Genomic DNA, 22550 nt, shown 5'->3' on the forward strand with positions numbered 1-22550 from the left:
TTAGCATTACTGCCTGACAGCACTGAGGTCATGGGTTTGATTCCCACCATGGCCCTAACCGTGCGGAGTTTGTATATTCTCTGCGTACTTGCGTGGGTTTCCTCTGGGTGCTCCGGTTTCCTCCCACAATCCAAAAATATACTGGTAGGTTAATTGGCTCCCAACAATATTAACCCTAGTGTGAATGTGTGCGTGTACTTGTGATAGGGAATATAGATTGTAAGCTCCACTGGGGCAAGGACTGTTGTGAATGGGCAAACATTCTCTCTGTAAAGTGGTGCGGAATATGTGTGCGCTATATAAATAACTGGTAATAAATAAATACAGTGCCACCAGCTGTCCGTGCAGTAAAGTCACTCAAATAATTATAGCCTGTAGCTTATTTTATATTCCAGTGGTCCCAAGTGGCACTCTCTAGTCTCTGTTTGCCAATATTTTCTTTGGCTTCATATACCGTACAGTCTTGTTAAAAATATTGGATTGATTTTTATCATTCTTATAAGGGAGATACAGTAATGAATATCAAACACATAAAGGTTTTAATTCTGTAGGCCTTTTTAATTCTGTAGGCCTTTTAGCATATAAAAACCACCACGAGGCATAGAAAATGATGTCATTGGTATGCTGTAACATTATAAAGTGATATTAACTTCGCTAATTTACAATGTTCAGTTTCATACAGAGACATGTTACCAGACAAGAGACACCAGGAGAATCTCTCTCTATCATCAGATTATAATGTAACAATTCGGCCTTCTCCTCACACGCTATAAAACCAGACCGGACTGTGCAGTATGTTAAATACTTTCTTGTCACAGACAGGTTACTATGGCAGATCATCTATATACTCGTAGAAATAGACCACTATACGCTGCGTGCCAAATCTTTATGTAACCGTCTGCAATGTCTTGATTATGTATCTAAAAAGCATTCATTTGAGTTCCCCTAAAATCATGTGTGTCATTACATATTACCATCCTCATATGTTCAGTCTCCTTATAAGGCTATGCCATGCTACAGACTGGCTCAAAATACCCTGTAAATAAACCTGGGAACTGGAACAGAATATCTGTAGGAAATTACAATTAGCAGATTGTGGAAATTAAGAATGGGATATACTAGACTCTGATGTTTCCTTGGGTTTACTCCTTCCTCTGCCTTCAGATTATTATAATTTGATGTTGCAGTCTAAACTTTACTTGGTAACTTAAATGAAAAGGTTAAACATACTGTATGTTTTCTGCTGCTAAGCACGCGTACCTGGAGCTCTATACGAGTCATGAGGTAATCATCAGACAATTATAGTTTGCTCGATACTGAGACTCATTGTCATTATCGCTTCTGGTTGCATAACTCCTTCAGTACCTACTAGAGCAGGCCTGACCAACCTGTGGCTTTCCAGCTGTTGTTAAACTACAAGTCCCAGCATGCTTTATCAGCTGATCAGTGGAAGGGAATGCTGGGACTTGTAGTTCCACAACACTGCAGATCCACAAGTTGGCAAGGCCTGCACCAGAGATATGCCTACTAAAAGACAAAGGAAGTAGTAATCCTAATTTTTTTTTAAATGAACCACGTATTATACATAAAACCCAAACTGATTACTATCTATACCCAAGACATGTATTTATTGTCACCTAAATAGTGTGTTAGAAAATAAATGTAACGTTATTTAGTATGCCAACAATATGGAGCTGGGATTCACACTTAAAATTACATTTTTAAGCATAATTGAGGAGTGCTAACTTTTGTAGGTACGTTATTAGTATGTACACAGTAAATGCACTGTATTGTGTCACTGTGTAATAGTGTGACATAACTGACCTGAAACTATTTTATAAATATCTTTCTGTGTATGATTAGAAAAAAACATTGGCTGAGAACATGCGTCAGTCGTCAGTGAATTAATGGGACGAGGCCTTTGTGTACACTATATTATCTCCTAGCTGCAACATTGTGCTGGTTTGTGTTTTCTCCTCATTGTTATTTTATGAGGTGCTGTTGGCAGTATATAAATAATATACTGCCAGATTCTTAATATAAAATGACAGCTCCAGCTCTGTATAGCAGTAATTCTATCATCACATCTATTCATGGCATTGGGACACACAATATAACAAAGTCATTGTGTTTAGAAACCCAGTATAAGTACATTTTCATATGATGGTTACAATTATTATTAATAACAAGTTTGAGCTTTTAATCTTTTCTGGTAATAAAGTAGACTAGAGTGGGTTCTTCCATTTTGGACAAAAGTGCTGTCTTTTATTTTAAAACAGTATAGAAAGGAGAATCCCAAAGACTAAAGAGTTCAGCCAGTGATTCAAGTAACTAGCCCAGGACCCACTGTGCATTTGCTATAGAGTGACATAACATAATATATGCACATTAGGGTGTAAAAACAAACAATATTAATGAACAACAAGGAGAAAGCAAAAATGGAAGGTGAATATGGGAATAGGGAACAAAAACCCATTAAAAATAAAAATGGAGATACCAAAGTGAGGAGAAAAAGAGACCAGGGAGAGGTGATGATTGGAAAAGAACCATGGGGACCACACCTTGTGAAAAGTGGCTAGGCAGTTGTTTTTCAAGCAAGTAATGTACTCCATTGAGGCCACATAATGAATCTGGGCCTAAAGGGCCGCTAATGAAGGTGCCAAGGGAGACTTCCAGTTCTAAGCTATTAAAGATTTGGCAGCATTACAAATATGGACTACCGGTTTGTCCAGATGTTTATCAGTATATGGCACCAGTGCACTTAGAAATGCTATTGGGAGCATCACAAGGCACCGATATTCCCAACACCTGTGAGATCATATACCAAACAAGATCCCAGAACGAGCTAATAATAGAACAAGACCACCAAGTGTGTAGAAACACATCCACCTCTCCACATTGTCTCCAGCAGGTATTCAATGTCGCAGGAAACATCTTGTGCAGTTTAGATGGCACAAGATACCATCTAGTGTAGACCTTGTAGCATGTTTCCTGAATTGCTATAACGAAGGCCTTAACAATCCTGGACCTAATGTTTGACCATACCTCGACATCAATGGGGGTTAAAATGTCCAAATCCCATGCCAGTTCATGGGGTTCATGATCAGGAGAAAGTGGCGCTAGATTAGAGTGATATATAACTGATATGCTGCCTTTGGGTCCTATAGAAATAGGCACAAAGCAAATCGAAGGGGGTCATTGTCCGACGGAAACAAGAAGGCGATTGTGATTGAACAAAACTGACAATTTGGAGATACTCATAATGATAGGAGGAAGGAAATGAGCGGCGAGCTTGAAGGACTGCAAGTGAAGATGGTAAAAATTTACCTTGCAAAATCTTATCACCTTAATCCCGTGCCAGAAGGAGGACATAATAGCATCATTACCCGGAGGAAACAATGGGTGACCCCATATGGGAGACATAGGGGAAGGGTGAGGAGATAAGTCCAAGCATGCTCGAAGTCATCCCAAATATTAAGAGCAAAATGGACTAAAGGGATTGTATAGGCGAGGCTGTACTGAGGCAACCAGAGAATTCCATCAACCCTCCCAGTTTGGAGCATATCATTCTCCAACATTTATGTCCCAAATTGGAGTGCCAGGAGACAATATGGAGGTGAATTCAAATGTTATTGCGGGTCCCCATGCGTGCGTGCCGGCAGCTATGCATATGTTGCTGCCAACGGGCACGAGATCTTCATTTCAGCTTGCTACCACTGGGGGTAGCGAGTTTAAATTCATGAAAAGTGACCTGTTTGGGCACCTAAACGGGACTTTTTGCCTCGTTTAGTTGGGTTTTGACGCTTTACATGGCTAAACCCGACTGAAATGGACTCGATAAGTGTGATAACAGGGGAGAATTGACTATCACCCCGCAATCTCCCGTCACTTTAGACGGGAGATCGGGCACAATTAAACAATAGAATTTCCCCCTATGATTGTGTTGTGCTGACTGAAAGTAAGACTTAAGTATCGGAAAACCCATGCTTCCCTCAGATACTGGCTTTGCTAAAATGGATCTATGAATCAGAGGTTTACTGTTTGCCCAGATAAGTCTGCTGCAGAGCGTTTGCATGTAGCCCAGAGCTGAATTCAGGACAAAGATTGGTAATGTTTGAAATAAATTTAGTAGCTGTGAGAGGAGGTTTATTTTGACGCCGTTAATTTTACCAAACCAGGAAATATATAAAGACTTCCATTTAAGTAAGTCCTGTGTGAGTGATTGAAAGACTGGAGAGTAATTTGCTTGATATAAGCAGGAATGCGATTCAGCAATAAAGATTCCCTTGTATTATTTTATAGCATTGGGACCCCAGACGAAATTAATTTTAGATGAGAGAATGGACTTCACTTGCGAGGAGAAAATTTATAGCTAACGCTACAGGGTTGGTGCTATTAATTTTGTATCCAATATAGTGCTCCATAAGAGTCCAATTCAGACTAAATCATCTGCGAAGAGAGAAATCTTGTAGCAAATCTTCCCCACTTCGACTCTCTTAATGTTACAGTTAGCTCTAATTGTAGTTGCTAAGTACTCAATGCAAGGAGAGAAGAAAAGTGGGGACAAAGGGCATCTCTGTCTGGTTCTGTTGCTCAACCCAAAACATGAAGAGTGCAAACCTTTTGTCACAACCGATGAGGAAGTTTGGGAATACGATGCTAAAATGGCCCTCATAAAGTTTCTATGTAAACCAATGGAGGACAAGGTGGAAAATGATAAAACGCTTTTTCTGCATCTAATGCTAAAACCACAGAGGGGAGTTTATGTACAATAATTTAGTGAATCAGATCTACAGTGCATCTTGTATTATCTGAGGCCTGGCCAGTAGGGACAAAGCCTAATTGGTCTGGGCATATTAGTGTAGTCAACACTCCATGCAGGTTATTAGCCAGAATTTTGACAAACAATTTGTGGATATCGGTGGCCACCGGTGGGCTGCACATCGATGGTTGTCATTGATGCAACCATTGGTGAACAATCGATGGTGAACCATCAATGGTTTGCTCCGCTTGATGGCCACCATTGGGAGGTGCTGGCTGGGCCGTGGGCCAATGAAAAGTGGGGGCAGGGCTTAGCGGGAACCAGGGGCGGGGCTAAGATCAGTGCCAGTAAAAAAAAAAAAAAATTGGTTATACTGAGCCATTGATGGCAGGGAACCATTGGCTCTCTGTCATCAATGGCAAAACCATTAAGGATCGGTAGTTAACCATCGATGTTTGGCAACTGTCGATGGTCGTCCCTAGCTGTTTAAAACAAACTCAGAAAGTATTCCTTACTCACCCCCCCCCCCCTACCCTTTACACACATACACAATTATGGTGCCCCCTGTCATATGTTTCTGGATCTGCCACCACTTACTGATGTACATAGTTTTGATGGTAATACAATTGAATTACATTTCCAGTAAAACTTCTATAAGCAGTGTTATATTTTACTTAGGACCAGACTTTTATTTAATTCAAACCCCCTCTAAAAATAAAGGTGAATAATCTCTTCCTGATTCTGTGCTGAATAATCAGTTTTTCAACATGAGAAACTCCATCATCACAGCTGCTTCTCATATATTAAATGCCTTTATCACACTTACTTACATACAGTTAGAATTAAATTCCAGTCACTGAACTTAATGTCAAATCCTTAGCTTAGCATATGGCAACATGCATAAATAATATCTGAATGAGCAGGATATCTGCGTGGCACTCATATGCATTTAAGGGTTATTGTCTGGTCAATTACAGATACAGAGACATTTACAAGAGGTTATGTTTTGCAAGGAGGGCAATGGCCCTTCATTAGGCTGGGGTTCTAAGCAGGGGGATTGCCCCTGACTTGTTCCATTGAGTATATGAAGCAGAAGTTACAGAAGTCAGTGGTTTTATTCACCTAGTGTAACATAGCTATTTGTGCTCGGGAGGTCTGTACGTGACACATACTGATATGTGACAGTGTGCGACTAATTATGTTTCATGTGTTTGTCAATTAATATGTATAAATAAATACCTGCCATGGCCTTTCAGTTATGCAGCCTTTTGGGTTAATCTGCAGTACGAATTAGGGAATAGCTGCCTGGGGAGCAGCACAAAGCAGGGGCAAGATTTCCAGACGCTTCATTTTAGAAGAAGGATAATAATAAGAATTTACTTACCGATAATTCTATTTCTCGTAGTCCGTAGTGTATGCTGGGGACTCCGTCAGGACCAAGGGGGGATTAGCGGCTCCGCAGGAGACAGGGCACAAAAGTAAAAGCTTTAGGATCAGGTGGTGTGCACTGGCTCCTCCCCCTATGACCCTCCTCCAAGCCTCAGTTAGGATACTGTGCCCGGACGAGCGTACACAATAAGGAAGGATTTTGAATCCCGGGTAAGACTCATACCAGCCACACCAATCACACTGTACAACCTGTGATCTGAACCCAGTTAACAGCATGATAACAGCGGAGCCTCTGAAAAGATGGCTCACAACAATAATAACCCGATTTTTGTAACAATAACTATGTACAAGTATTGCAGACAATCCGCACTTGGGATGGGCGCCCAGCATCCACTACGGACTACGAGAAATAGAATTATCGGTAAGTAAATTCTTATTTTCTCTGACGTCCTAAGTGGATGCTGGGGACTCCGTCAGGACCATGGGGATTATACCAAAGCTCCCAAACGGGCGGGAGAGTGCGGATGACTCTGCAGCACCGAATGAGAGAACTCCAGGTCCTCCTCAGTCAGGGTGTGCCCCTGACCAAGTAGCTGCTCGGCAAAGTTGTAAAGCCGAGACCCCTCGGGCAGCCGCCCAAGATGAGCCCACCTTCCTTGTGGAATGGGCATTTACATATTTTGGCTGTGGCAGGCCTGCCACAGAATGTGCAAGCTGAATTGTACTACACATCCAACTAGCAATCGTCTGCTTAGAAGCAAGAGCACCCAGCTTGTTGGGTGCATACAGGATAACAGCAAGTCAGTTTTCCTGACTCCAGCCGTCCTGGAAACCTATATTTTCAGGGCCCTGACAACATCTAGCAACTTGGAGTCCTCCAAGTCCCTAGTAGCCGCAGGTACCACAATAAGCTGGTTCAGGTGAAACACTGACACCACCTTAGGGAGAAACTGGGGACGAGTCCGCAGCTCTGCCCTGTCCGAATGGACAATCAGATATGGGCTTTTGTGAGACAAAGCCGCCAATTTTGACACTCGCCTGGCCGAGGCCAGGGCCAACAGCATGGTCACTTTCCATGTGAGATATTTCAAATCCACAGATTTGAGCGGTTTAAACCAATGTGATTTGAGGAATCCCAGAACTACGTTGAGATCCCACAGTGCCACTGGAGGCACAAAAGGGGGTTGTATATGCAGTACTCCCTTGACAAACTTCTGGACTTCAGGAACTGAAGCCAATTCTTTCTGGAAGAAAATCGACAGGGCCGAAATTTGAACCTTAATGGACCCCAATTTGAGGCCCATAGACACTCCTGTTTGCAGGAAATGCAGGAATCGACCGAGTTGAAATTTCTTCGTGGGGCCTTCCTGGCCTCACACCACGCAACATATTTTCGACACATGTGGTGATAATGTTGTGCGGTCACCTCCTTCCTGGCTTTGACCAGGGTAGGAATGACCTCTTCCGGAATGCCTTTTTCCCTTAGGATCCGGCGTTCAACCGCCATGCCGTCAAACGCAGCCGCGGTAAGTCTTGGAACAGACATGGTACTTGCTGAAGCAAGTCCCTTCTTAGCGGCAGAGGCCATGAGTCCTCTGTGAGCATCTCTTGAAGTTCCAGGTACCAAGTCCTTCTTGGCCAATCCGGAGCCACGAGTATAGTTCTTACTCCTCTACGTCTTATAACTCTCAGTACCTTGGGTATGAGAAGCAGAGGAGGGAACACATACACTGACTGGTACACCCACGGTGTTACCAGAGCGTCCCCAGCTATTGCCTGAGGGTCTCTTGACCTGGCGCAATACCTGTCCAGTTTTTTGTTCAGGCGGGACGCCATCATGTCCACCTTTGGTCTTTCCCAATGGTTCACAATCATGTGGAAGACTTCCCGATGAAATCCCCACTCTCCCGGGCGTCGGAATGAACACTGCTGACAGTGCTATCACCTGATTTTCTGCCCAGCGAAGAATCCTTGCAGTTTCTGCTATTGCCCTTCTGCTTCTTGTGCTGCCCTGTCTGTTTACGTGGGCGACTGCCGTGATGTTGTCCCACTGGATCAATACCGGCTGACCTTGAAGCAGAGGTCTTGCTAAGCTTAGAGCATTGTAACTTGCCCTTAGCTCCAGTATATTTATGTGGAGAGAATTCTCCAGACTTGATCACACTCCCTGGAAATTTTTTCCCTGTGTGACTGCTCCCCAGCCTCTCAGGCTGGCATCCCTGGTCACCAGGACCCTTCCTGAATGCCGAATCTGCGGCCCATTAGTAGATGAGTACTTTGCAGCCACCGCAGAAGAAACACCCTTGTCCTTGGAGACAGGGTTATCCGCTGATGCATCTGAAGATGCGATCCGGACCATTTTTCCAGCAGATCCCACTGAAAAGTTCTTGCGTGAAAACTGCCGAATGGAATCGCTTCGTAAGAAGCCACCATTTTTCCCAGGACCCTTGTGCAATGATGCACTGACACTTTTCCTGGTTTTAGGAGGTTCCTGACTAGCTCGGATAACTCCCTGGCTTTCTTCTCCGGGAGAAACACCCTTTTCTGGACTGTGTCCAGAATCATCCCTAGGAACAGCCGATGTGTCGTCGGAAACAACTGCGGTTTTGGAATATTTAGAATCCACCCGTGCTGTCGTAGAACTACTTGAGATAGTGCTACTCCGACCTCCAACTGTTCTCTGGACCTTGCTCTTATCAGGAGGTCGTCCATTTTCTTTGAAGAAGAATCATCATTTCGGCCATTACCTTGGTAAAGACCCGGGGTGCCGTGGACAATCCAAACGGCAGCGTCTGAAACTGATAGTGACAGTTCTGTACCACGAACCTGAGGTACCCTTGGTGAGAAGGGCAAATTGGGACATGGAGGTAAGTATCCCTGATGTCCCGGGACACCCTATAGTCCCCTTCTTCCTGGTTCGCTATCACTGCTCTGAGTGACTCCATCTTGATTTGAACCTTTGTAAGTGTTCAAATATTTCAGATTTAGAATAGGTCTCACCGAGCCTTCTGGCTTCAGTACCACAACATAGTGTGGAATAATACCCCTTTCCTTGTTGTAGGAGGGGTACTTTGATTATCACCTGCTGGGAATACAGCTTGTGAATTGTTTCCAATACTGCCTCCCTGTCGGAGGGAGACGTTGGTAAAGCAGACTTCAGGAACCTGCGAGGGGGAAACGTCTCGACTTTCCAATCTGTACCCCTGGGATCCTACTTGTAGGATCCAGGGGTCCTGTACGGCCCCAGCGTCATGCTGAGAAACTTGGCAGAAGCGGTGGAGGCTTCCGTTCCTGGGAATGGGCTGCCTGCTGCAGTCTTCTTCCCTTTCCTCTATCCCTGGGCAGATATGACTCTTATGGGGACGAAAGGACTGAGGCTGAAAAGACGGTGTCTTTTTCTGCAGAGATGTGACTTAGGGTAAAAACTGTGGATTTTCCAGCAGTTGCCGTGGCCACCAGGTCCGATGGACCGACCCCAAATAACTCCTCCCCTTTATACGGCAATACTTCTTTGTGCCGTTTGGAATCTGCATCACCTGACCACTGTCGTGTCCATAAACATCTTCTGGCAGATATGGACATCGCACTTACTCTTGATGCCAGAGTGCAAATATCCCTCTGTGCATCTCGTATATATAGAAATGCATCCTTTAAATGCTCTATAGTCAATAAAATACTGTCCCTGTCAAGGGTATCAATATTTTTAGTCAGGGAATCCGACCAAGCCACCCCAGCTCTGCACATCCAGGCTGAGGCGATCGCTGGTCGCAGTATAACATTAGTATGTGTGTATATACTTCTTAGGATATTTTCCAGCCTCCTATCAGTTGGCTCCTAGAGGACGGCCCTATCTGGAGACGGTACCGCCACTTGTTTTGATAAGCGTGTGAGCGCCTTATCCACCCTAAGGGGTGTTTCCCAACGCGCCCTAACTTCTGGCGGGAAAGGGTATACCGCCAATAATTTTCTATCGGGGGAAACCCACGCATCATCACACACTTCATTAAATTTATCTGATTCAGGAAAAACTACAGGTAGTTTTTTCACACCCCACATAATACCCTTTTTTGTGGTACTTGTAGTATCAGAAATATGTAACACCTCCTTCATTGCCCTTAACAAGTAACGTGTGGCCCTAAAGGAAAATACGTTTGTTTCTTCACCGTCGACACTGAAATCAGTGTCCGTGTCTGTGTCTGTGTCGACCGACTGAGGTAAATGGGCGTTTTAAAGCCCCTGACGGTGTTTGAGACGCCTGGACAGGTACTATTTTGTTTGCCGGCCGTCTCTGTTGACAATATCACGTAATTCCTTGAATAAGCCATCCATTCCGGTGTCGACTCCCTAGAGAGTGACATCACCATTACAGGCAATTGCTCCGCCTCCTCACCAACATCGTCCTCATACATGTCGACACACACGTACCGACACACAGCACACACACAGGGAATGCTCTGATAGAGGACAGGACCCCACTAGCCCTTTGGGGAGACAGAGGGAGAGTTTGCCAGCACACACCAAAAACGCTATAATTATACAGGGACAACCTTTATATAAGTGTTTTTCCCTTATAGCATTTTAATATATATAGTCATATCGCCAAATAAGTGCCCCCCCTCTCTGTTTTAACCCTGTTTCTGTAGTGCAGTGCAGGGGAGAGCCTGGGAGCCTTCCCACCAGCATTTCTGTGAGGGAAAATGGCGCTGTGTGCTGAGGAGAATAGGCCCCGCCCCCTTTTCGGCGGGCTTCTTCTCCCGTTTTTCTGAGACCTGGCAGGGGTTAAATACATCCATATAGCCCCCAGGGGCTATATGTGATGTATTTTTAGCCAGAATAAGGTACTATCATTGCTGCCCAGGGCGCCCCCCCCAGCACCCTGCACCCTCAGTGACCGCTGCTATGAAGTGTGCTGACAACAATGGCGCACAGCTGCAGTGCTGTGCGCTACCTTATGAAGACTGAAAAGTCTTCTGCCGCCGGTTTCTGGACCTCTTCACTTTTCGGCATCTGCAAGGGGGTCGGCGGCGCGGCTCCGGGACGAACCCCAGGGTGAGACCTGTGTTCCGACTCCCTCTGGAGCTAATGGTGTCCAGTAGCCTAAGAAGCCAATCCATCCTGCACGCAGGTGAGTTCACTTCTCTCCCCTAAGTCCCTCGATGCAGTGAGCCTGTTGCCAGCAGGACTCACTGAAAATAAAAAACCTAACAAAACTTTTACTCTAAGCAGCTCTTTAGGAGAGCCACCTAGATTGCACCCTTCTCGGCCGGGCACAAAAATCTAACTGAGGCTTGGAGGAGGGTCATAGGGGAAGGAGCCAGTGCACACCACCTGATCCTAAAGCTTTTACTTTTGTGCCCTGTCTCCTGCGGAGCCGCTAATCCCCCCTTGGTCCTGACGGAGTCCCCAGCATCCACTTAGGACGTCAGAGAAAATAATAATAATAATAATAAATCTCTCTCTCTCTCTCTCTCTCTCTCTCTCTCCACACCGGCGATCTCTGCTAGCCTCCCCACAGCATCAGTCTAGTGCTGATGCGTTGTATCACTCTCCCGGCCAGCTCACTGGGCATGCACGAGATCTCGCTACTCATGCAAAATCTCCTGTGCAGTCCGTAGTCTTGAAGCCTCCACAGCCAGGGACAGCGTTGTCCCTTCTGTGAAGACAGGGCAACGACACCTGCAGCCAGGCCCAGTGCTACCCGCTCAGCAAGGTCTGCAAAGCAGGGAGGCGCCAAGCTGTAGAAGTGCTCTCCCCACTCTGCGACCTTGCAGATGTGCAGTGTAGCTGCCACAGCCTCTGCCCCTCACTGAATGACAGGCTGTAGCGGCACCAGCAGTAGGAACAGCGCGTCCCGCCTCCCCCTCTCTTGTCGATGACCGTGCCCGGTCATTGTGCTCCACCCCACCCTGTGCGCTGATTAAATCCATGGGTAGCTGCTTGGTGTGACGTGATGATGTCACACCAGGAGAAGAGCCTGCAAGACCGAGGAGGAGCAGCGCGCAATAACTAGGAGCAGGAGATGAGACACCAGAGATAGAGAGCCACGTGTGAGAGCTGCCTGTCCCTGAAGTGGAGAGGAGGCACTGCTTCAGCCAATATCAGATAAGTGACAGTCAGGGGGGCTCTCTGCATAGCATATAGACTACACATTAAGTGTAATTGTCAGAAACCCCACACATAGATTTAAAGCATTCATTTATTCTAATAAAGCTAAATTTTTTAATGTTACACACACACACACGCACGCACACACACACACACATATTTATATACACACAATTTTAAATAAAATTATGCAGAAGGCATATGTCAGGAGAAGTATGTCTTATGTACATGGATTACTGCATCACATGTACACATGCCCCCAATGTCCCTCTGACTCCCTGTCAGCGTCCCTGCCGTCACCCACCCTCTGACTCCCTGTCAGCATCCCTGCCGTCACCCTCTCTCTGACTCACTCTCAGCATCCCCACCATCACCCTCTCTCTAACTCCCCATCAACTTCCCTACCCTCACCCTACCTCTATCTCCCCCTCAATGTACCTGCCCTCACCCTCCCTCTAACTCACCATCAGCGTCCCTGCCCTCACCCTCCTTCTAATTCCCCTTAGCGTCACTGCTCTCACCATCCTTCTAATTCCCCATCAGCGTCCCTGCCCTCACACTCCTTCTAACTCATCAGCGTCCCTGTTCTCACCCTCCCTCTAACTCCCCTTAGCGTCACTGCTCTCACCCTCCCTCTAACTCCCCTCAGCGTCCCTGCTCTCACCCTCCCTCTAACTCCCCTTAGCGTCACTGCTCTCACCCTCCCTCTAACTCCCCTCAGCGTCCCTGCTCTCGCCCTACCTCTAACTCCCCTCAGCGTCCCTGCTCTCGCCCTACCTCTAACTCCCAAAGTAGTGGGAGTAAGAAGGGGAAAGAGGGGAGGGAAAACATATGGGGTTGGGGGTGTCGAGAGAGAGGGGAGGATAAAGAGTAAAAAAAAAAAAAAATAGCATCAGGCAGTGCTGGGAATAATAGCGTAAAAAAATTAAAAGAAACCCAGGTAAGGTAACATTGGACTTCAATCTAGTGTGTGTTAATATATTTGTGTCTAGTGTGTGTGTTATACTGTACATATACAGAGAACTCTGCACTCTCCTTAGCAGCTTCATACCCTTACCTTCCCTCTAACTCCCCATCAGTGTCCCTGCCCTCACCTTCCCTCTAACTCCCCATCAGCGTCCATGCCCTCACCCTCCCTCAAACTCCCTATCAGCGTCCCTGCCCTCACCCTCTTTCTAATTCCCCATCAGCATCCCTGCCCTCACCCTCCTTCTAATTCCCCTTAGTGTCACTGCTCTCACCCTCCCTCTAACTCCCCTCAGCGTCCCTGCTCTCACCCTCCCTCTAACTCCCCTCAGCGTCCCTGCTCTCACCCTCCCTCTAACTCCCCATCAGCGTCCCTGCTCTCACCCTCCCTCTAACTCCCCTCAGTGTCCCTGTCCTCACCCTCCCTCAAACTCCCTATCAGCGTCCCTGCCCTCACCCTCTTTCTAATTCCCCATCAGCATCCCTGCCCTCCCCCTCCTTCTAATTCCCCTTAGTGTCACTGCTCTCATCCTCCCTCTAACTCCCCTCAACGCCCCTGCTCTCCCCCTCCTTCTAACTCCCCATCAGCGTCCCTGCTCTCACCCTCCCTCTAACTCCCCATCAGCGTCCCTGCCCTCACCCTCCCTCTAACTCCCCATCAGCGTCCCTGCTCTCACCCTCCCTCTAACTCCCCATCAGCGTCCCTGCTCTCACCCTCCCTCTAACTCCCCTCAGCGTCCCTGCCCTCACCCTCCCTCTAACTCCCCATCAGCGTCCCTGCTCTCACCCTCCCTCTAACTCCCCATCAGCGTCCCTGCTCTCACCCTCCAACTCCCCTCAGCGTCCCTGCCCTCACCCTCCCTCAAACTCCCTATCAGCGTCCCTGCCCTCACCCTCTTTCTAATTCCCCATCAGCAACCCTGCTTTCACCCTCCTTCTAATCCCCCTTAGTGTCACTGCTCTCACCCTCCCTCTAACTCCCCTCAACGCCCCTGCTCTCACCCTCCTTCTAACTCCCCATCAGCGTCCCTGCTCTCACCCTCCCTCTAACTCCCCATCAGCGTCCCTGCCCTCACCCTCCCTCTAACTCCCCATCAGCGTCCCTGCTCTCACCCTCCTTCTAACTCCCCATCAGCGTCCCTGCTCTCACCCTCCTTCTAACTCCCCATCAGCGTCCCTGCCCTCACCCTCCCTCTAACTCCCCATCAGCGTCCCTGCTCTCACCCTCCTTCTAACTCCCCATCAGCGTCCCTGCTTTCACCCTCCTTCTAACTCCCCATCAGCGTCCCTGCCCTCACCCTCCTTCTAACTCCCCATCAGCGTCCCTGCCCTCACCCTCCCTCTAACTCCCCATCAGCGTCCCTGCCCTAACCCTCCCTCTAATTCCCCATCAGCGTCCCTGCCCTCACCCTCCCTCTAACTCCCCATCAGCGTCCCTGCCCTCACCCTCCCTCTAACTCCCCATCAGCGTCCCTGCTCTCACCCTCCCTCTAACTCCCCATCAGCGTCCCTGCTCTCACCCTCCCTCTAACTCCCCTCAGCATCCCTGCCCTCACCCTCCCTCTAACTCCCCATCAGCGTCCCTGCTCTCACCCTCCCTCTAACTCCCCATCAGCGTCCATGCTCTCACCCTCCCTCAAACTCCCTATCAGCGTCCCTGCCCTCACCCTCTTTCTAATTCCCCATCAGCAACCCTGCCCTCACCCTCCTTCTAATTCCCCTTAGTGTCACTGCTCTCACCCTCCCTCTAACTCCCCTCAACGCCCCTGCTCTCACCCTCCTTCTAACTCCCCATCAGCGTCCCTGCTCTCACCCTCCCTCTAACTCCCCATCAGCGTCCCTGCCCTCACCCTCCCTCTAACTCCCCATCAGCGTCCCTGCTCTCACCCTCCCTCTAACTCCCCATCAGCGTCCCTGCTCTCACCCTCCTTCTAACTCCCCATCAGCGTCCCTGCCCTCACCCTCCTTCTAACTCCCCATTAGCGTCCCTGCCCTCACCCTCCCTCTAACTCCCCATCAGCGTCCCTGCCCTAACCCTCCCTCTAATTCCCCATCAGCGTCCCTGCCCTCATCCTCCTTCTAATTCCCCTTAGCGTCCCTGCTCTCACCCTCCCTCTAACTCCCCTCAACGCCCCTGCTCTCACCCTCCTTCTAACTCCCCATCAGCGTCCCTGCCCTCACCCTCCTTCTAACTCCCCATCAGCGTCCCTGCCCTCACCCTCCCTCTAAATCCCCATCAGCGTCCCTGCCCTAACCCTCCCTCTAATTCCCCATCAGCGTCTCTGCCCTCATCCTCCTTCTAATTCCCCTTAGCGTCCCTACTCTCACCCTCCCTCTAACTCCCCTCAGCATCCTTGCTCTCACCCTACCTCTAACTCCCAAAGTAGTGGGAGTAAGAAGGGGAAAGAGGGGAGGGATAACATATGGGGTTGGGGGTGTCGAGAGAGAGGGGAGGAAAAAGAGAGTAAAACAAAAAATAGCATCAGGCAGTGCTGGGAATAATAGCGTAAAAAAATAAAAATAAACCCAGGTAACGTTGGACTTACATCTAGTGTGTGTTAATATATTTGTATATATTGTGTGTTATATATATTTCTGTTAAGCTGGGTAGACACCTAGGCCGTTGGGTTATTCTGCCAACATATCTGACGAATTTTGAATGTTCTCAGATCTATAAAATATATAGCAACTCCCTCCCTAAAAATACTGTATTTGTCCCTGACCACCCCTGCCTCCCCCTGTACATCACAGCTGCAGCAAATAGGGTAGGGGCCCCTGTGGATTCCTTTGCCCAGGGGCATATTCTGCTGATAAGGTATTGTGTATAAGGGGCACTACTGTGGGCATTGTGTATAAGAGTTGTTACTGTGTAGCGTAACGTGTATGAAGGGCAGTACTGCGGGCATTGTGTAAAGGGGTACTACTGTGTAACATAACACGTAAAAGGGGCACTACTGTGTGGTGTAACGTGTCTAAGGGACACTACTATGTGGTGTAATATATGTCATGGGAACTACGTGCAATGTAATGTGAATACGATTGTGCTACAGTGAGGCATTCGAATGGCAATTCGAATTGAAGGTACTGTGAGGCCATGCCCCTTCCTTGTGAGACCACACCCCCTTTTTTGCAGCGTGCACCCTCTGTGCGCGCTGTCCCTTTATGAGTTAAGGGAGGGCACAAAATTATAGTTTGCAGGGAGACGCCAAAAACCCTAGCACCGGCTCTGCCTGCAGCTGTTGAAATCAATAGCTGCAGGTGTTGGAAAGATCCGCAATGCTGACTGTTCATACATTGCCCCGCATATTGGCGTGTTATCTTTTAAACAGCAGCACCGATATGATCAGGGGCGCATATCGCCTGTCACCGTGCACACACCGCTGCCGTCATGCATGAGGGGAGCGGTATCAGCGCGATATCTCTTCCCTCCATATACCCGGAACATACATCTGCCCCACAGTCTGACAATGGAGTGCTGATACTGCAGTGGGTGCTGGCATGACTACGCTCAGCCTGAGGTGGTCAGTCAGCTCCTGTTCATCAATTGATATAGCCCTGGATTTGCCTGCTACAGACTCCCTTCTTTTATTAATAGTTGGTGTTGACAGCAGGAGTTTTGTGGCTGTCAGTGCCCTAGACCCCTACACCTGTTATTTTGGAAATCTTATAAGACCTTGGTTAAAAAAAGGCTAAATGTGACATTGCTCCTGTGCGAAGCCGGGGCGTGTTGCTACCAACGTATAAGAAAGGATCATTCTATTTCTAATGTGATGCATTCTGTGCTTTCCAAATGTACTTTGATAAAGAAGCTAGTTTTCTCAAACACACAGAAATACCGCATCGAGGGCCTAATTCAGATCTGATTGCAGCAGCAAATTTGTTAGCAAATGGGCAAAACCATGTGCTCTGTGTGTGTGTGTGAGGGGGGGGGCAGATATAACATGTTCAGAGAGTTAGACTTGGGTGGGGTGTGTTCAAACTGAAAGCTAATTTGCAATGTAAAAATAAAGCAGCCAGTATTTACCCTGCACAGAAACAATATAACCCACCCAAATCTAACTCTCCTTGCATGTTATATCTGCCCCCCCTGCACTGCACATGGTTTTGCCCATTTCGTAACAAATTTGCTGCTGCGATCAGATCTGAATTAGTCCCCTAATGAAGTCAGTCCCAGCATCTCCTCACGGCCCACTATCCTGATTAAATGTTACATCCTCTTAGAAATGCAAGAAAACCTTAGCCAGTATGGGACTGTTGTAATTCAGAACGATAAAAAAAAGTAACCTGAGCGCAGCTGGTCAATGGGGGTAATTCCAAGTTGATCGCAGCAGGAACTTTGTTAGCAGTTGGGCAAAACCATGGTCACTGCAGGGGAGGCAGATATAACATGTGCAGAGAGAGTTAGATTTGGGTGTGGTGTGTTCAATCTGCAATCTAAATTGCAGTGTAAAAATAAAGCAGCCAGTATTTACCCTGGACAGAAACAAAATAACCCACCCAAATCTAACTCTCTCTGCACATGTTATATCTGCCTCCCCTGCAGTGCGCATGGTTTTGCCCAACTGCTAAAAAATTTCCTGCTGCGATCAACTTGGAATTACCCCCAATGTGGGAAAAATTGCTAATCCCACTAAAGCAGGGCTGGCCAAACCGGTCCTCGAGATCTACCAACAGTTCATGTTTTCCAGGCCTCCTGGAGATCTGTAGAATTGTCAGTTAGGAATGAATGCAGCACATCTTACCTGTACTACACCTGTGCACCAGCTAGGAGGTCTGGAAAATGTGAACTGTTGGTAGATCTCGAGGACTGGTTTGGCCAGCTCTGCACTAAAGCAAACACAAATTACCACAAGACCAGTGCTGGGCAGGAAAACTATTCTAGCCACAGAAAATACATTATATGAGAAAATATATTATAATGAGTACAGTAAATACAAATTGCTCTAACAAACTCATTCTGCCAAAGCATGTATTCAATTTTAACAATTTATTTACTTTCTTTTTAAAGATTAGAATTTTCTTCCAAGCCAGTGCTGGTCTTGTATTTATTTGTTCCTAATTGGTAAACCATAAATGAGGGTAAGCAAGCAAAATTGTATTTGTAAAAAAAAAGTATCATTTAATATAAGGAATTATTCTAAAATGGTAATAGGTTGGATTTTGATGTGACATTTACACTCCTGCACAGTATCCCTTACTAGATTTCCTGCCTCATACATTTAGGTTTGGAGGTACAGTGTATCTCTCTAGAAGGTGGAATACAAGTACCCTTACTGTATATGTAGATGACCTGGTCAGTGGCAGATCCAGAGGTGGGGGCACTTCAGATGGTCTCCCTCTCTTCCCCGGGGCCCGGCCTCCCTATCCTACTGTGAGCTCAGCCCCGGGGAGGAGATGAGGCACTGGGGAGGAGACGGAGGCCGTCTGAAGTGCTAATATGGAGAAGCTGTGTGTAATGGGCCCTACACATTGCGCGATCCGCCGCCGAGCTGCCCGATGGTGGATACGGCCGACGGGCGACCCGGTGGCAGGGGGGCAGTGACGGGGGGAGTGAAGTTTCTTCACGCCCCCTGTCACTCGGCTCCATAGCAGTGCAGGCAAATACAGACGAGATCGTCCATATTGGCCTGCATGCACAAGCGACAGTGCACCAGCGATGAACGAGCGTGGGCCGCACATCGTTCAGCGCTGGTGCCTCCACACTGAAAGATATAAATGGTATCTCGTTCATTAATGAACAAGATCGTTCATATCTTTCAATATTATCAGCCAGTGTGTAGGGCCCATAACAGTTACAGGGGCAATTGCCCTGATCCTAGATCCGCCACTGAATCTGGGTGATGGTCCGCCAATGCGTTTTTTGGTGCTGTGCATCTAGTACAATCTTTGTTTGTTGAAGCGATACGTCTACAACTGATGTCACATCAGAAGATTCTATTCCTGATACAGACATTTTATATAGATGATGACAAGCATGTGGACCATATATATAAAGGGTTACCACCTTTTCATTTCCAGATTCCCAGACAGGGGGTGTAACAAAGGGGCATGGCCAAATCTGCAGGAGGGTACAACCATTTTATTTCTCAGATTTCAAACCATTTTATTACCACTGTAATAGAGAGCCCCATCATGCCTCTATATATGCCCTAGTATACCCCTATATATATATATCTCAGAGTCCTTCTATACCCCTGTATACAGTATGTCTCAGTCCCAATCCATGTTCTTTATGTGCCTCAAAACCCCATCATGCCCCTTTATATGCTAGGTCAGAGCCACTCAAGCACCTTACCACTTCCAGCCATGGGATTCAAACATTCTAACCATCCATGGTTAGTTAGCCTTAGGACAGAACTTCGGATTTCTGGACTGTCTGGAGAAATCCTGGACAGGTCGCAACCCTATCCTATTAGTATGCACATGCATACATCTTCTGCTATTTCTAGGATCTTGCTACAGGTCAGATTAGACATACTCCTGCCATGCATACGGACTTCTTCCTGGCCCAGTGCCAGTAACATTTCAGTCTTAAGTATTAATGAAAATGAATTGCGAGCATGTTCAGTGCAAGAATGTGCAACTTTGCATCAGCTATACAATTAGTCACATTTTTGTGAGTTTTTTTCCCTATTCTATTCAATAAATGGGACAAAAGTACAAAAAAAAAATCCTTACTTTTTACAGCAACACACTTTAAACAGCATGCGGTTAACATACCACCCATCGGGATCCTGGCTGTCTAAACACCGATGCCGGAATTCCGACGGGGATACTATACCGACGCCTTAATACCAGTGAGGTAGGTGATTCCCCCTCTATGGGTGTTGTGGACACAAGAACCTCTGGTGAGCAAAGCTCGCAATGGGCTTCATTGCGCTCACCCCCCTGCCGGCATTCTAGCGCCCCCGGGATGCCGATGTCGGTATAGTGACATTCGACATCCCGTGCATTGGAATAACATATCGATCCCATTTAAACAATATGAGAAATGGCCCTGAAAAATGTTTTCTCTAACGTCCTAGAGGATGCTGGGACTCCGTAAGGACCATGTCTCCTGCGGAGCCCGTCTATCCCCATGGTCCTTACGGAGTCCCAGCATCCTCTACGGACTACGAGAAAAAGATTTACCGGTAGGTTTAAAATCTTATTTTAGTGTAGTTATCACAGTTTACAAATATGACCGATGTGTTTAATCAAGGTCTAGAGCAGTGGTTCCCAAACTTTCTGGAATCATGGCGCGCTAGAGGATCAACAATTTTGCAAGGCACCCCTAGAACAAAAAGTTTATTATTGACAAATGTAAAAAAATATATCAAAAGAAATTGTGCTTACCTGTCACTCTTAGGGGGTAATTCAGACCCGATCGCTGCTGTGCAATCGGGTATGAACTATGCATGCGTATGGACCGCAATGCGCAGGCACAAGGTCCCCCCAGCAACGGGGAGTGCAGGACAGCATCAAGATGGCCGAAGAAAGTGATTGCACCGGTGATCGCAAGAAGATTGACAGGAAGAGGCCATTTGTGGGTGTCAACTGACCGTTTCCTAGGAGTGTCCGGAGAAACACAGGCGTGTCCACTGTCCAGCTGTTTGAAGGGAGGGTTCCTGATGTCAGCTCCGGGTCAGATCATCGCACTGAAAGAGTAAGTCCTGACCTGTGCAGAGACTGCACAAACTTTTGTTTGTGCAGCTCTCTGCACATGCATTCGCACCCCATGCACAGCGATTACCCCGTCCCCCTGTAGGCAGCGACTACATGGTCGCAGCAGTGCAAAAAACGCCTGCTTGCGACCAGGTCTGAATTAGGACCTTATGTTCAGTTACATATATGTGGGGTGGTGCCATCAGAGAGATAAATATAATTATTTGGGGGCACCATATGTGGTGTGAGCCTCTTATAAACAGATATGTTCAGCCTCATCGCGGGTCTCACACTTGCCAAAATCCTGTGTTGTTGCATGTTCACATGCAAATACCCGGGGCTTTAATTTAAGTGCAAAAGGGGTAAGGAGGTGAATAGAGGTAGACAGAAGAGGAGGCGGCAGAAGGGAACAGGGCCGGGCAGTGGATTTGCAAGTTCCAGGTCAGGGCCTGATTAAGGGTTCCAAACGCCCTAGGCTAATATAAAAGTAGCCGCTGGCTCAATTTTTTGGCTTAGATTTTTTTTTGCTCATAATATTAAATATTATTAAAAACCATTTATATTTTAACATATATATTGACAATAGATGTTAAAATATATATATGTTTTTTATAATCATATAATTATCCTAAAAATTAATTGAATTATTTTACTTATATATTCCCCCTGCCTGGCCCACTCCCCCCTCTATTTCCCCTGCAGGCTGCAGCAGTTTACTTACAGGAGTTACGCCGGCTGGAACTACCATTGCAACTGCTGAGAGGCAGCAGGCTAACACAGCTGCTGCTCGAGCCAATGCTGGCTGCAAGGAAAGTTATTATGCGCCAGCCAGCGCAGTCCTCCTAAGAAGAGCAGCATCGCATCATGCAGCTCCTCCACCTCCTCATGGGGCACAGCACAGGGCAGGGGTGCGCGCGTGGTGTGATGTCATCGCGTCACATTGCACGTGTGTACATTTAACATGAAGGGGAATCCAGGGGATTCGGGAACTTTGCAGAGAGTCGCGACTGCTATTAGTATTACTGCCGGGGTAACGGCGGGGCACCGTTGTGTGGAGGTGGGATCGGATCACTATGCAGATGCAGTGGGATCCGTGCGCAAACACCTATGCGCACGACTTCTTGACGCACATGACGTCTGCACCTGCTGCGCCCCCCGCTATTAGTATAAGCATTAAGCACCAGGAGTGGACTGAGTGGGCGGCAGGGCGCCACGTCTATGCGCGTGATGTCACGCACCCGCTGCGTCCCCACAGGACCCAGCGCTCAAGGCTGCAGCCTGATTAGCCTATTGATCAGGCCCTTTTCCAGGTACTTCCTGTTCGGGATTACTAAACCCCCAGACAGATATACTACTTTTCATACTGTCAGGAGTAATCCCAGAGAGGTGCTACTGAGTTATCATGGCTAATTATAAACTCATAGCAGCATTGGTTGTGTGCAGTGATGAGACAGAAAATAGAGCTTAGCATCAGTAACGAAAATATGCAACTTGATAACTTAAAATAAATAATTTCATGGATAATCAATCTTTAATTTGTGACATTATTTATAATTATATTGAAAACTTAACAGTTGACAAGTCACAATATCAAACAGCTTTGTTGTCTTTTAAATGGAAAGAGGATGACATGAGTTGCATGCTTAATGGGATTTGTGCATAAAATCGCAGACAATGCGTAGAT

At 47.1% G+C, this 22550-nt stretch overlaps 1 long non-coding RNA gene across 2 annotated transcripts in view; it reads right to left on the bottom strand.

The window, feature by feature from the left end:
• The window catches only part of LOC134935474 (uncharacterized), a 64666-nt gene extending 42839 nt beyond the window's left edge, over positions 1-21827 (bottom strand). Inside the window, exon 1 of one of the 2 annotated variants that reach the window (XR_010180166.1) lies at positions 21588-21827. This is a non-coding gene — a long non-coding RNA (uncharacterized LOC134935474). Of the gene's footprint in view, positions 1-20557; positions 20826-21587 lie in introns of those variants that run through there. The other variant, XR_010180168.1, reaches the window with a different exon arrangement.
• Between the last annotated feature and the right edge of the window lie 723 nt (positions 21828-22550).

This window comes from Pseudophryne corroboree, chromosome 6 (genome assembly GCF_028390025.1).
Source record: "Pseudophryne corroboree isolate aPseCor3 chromosome 6, aPseCor3.hap2, whole genome shotgun sequence".
Taxonomy (NCBI): Eukaryota; Metazoa; Chordata; class Amphibia; order Anura; family Myobatrachidae; genus Pseudophryne; species Pseudophryne corroboree.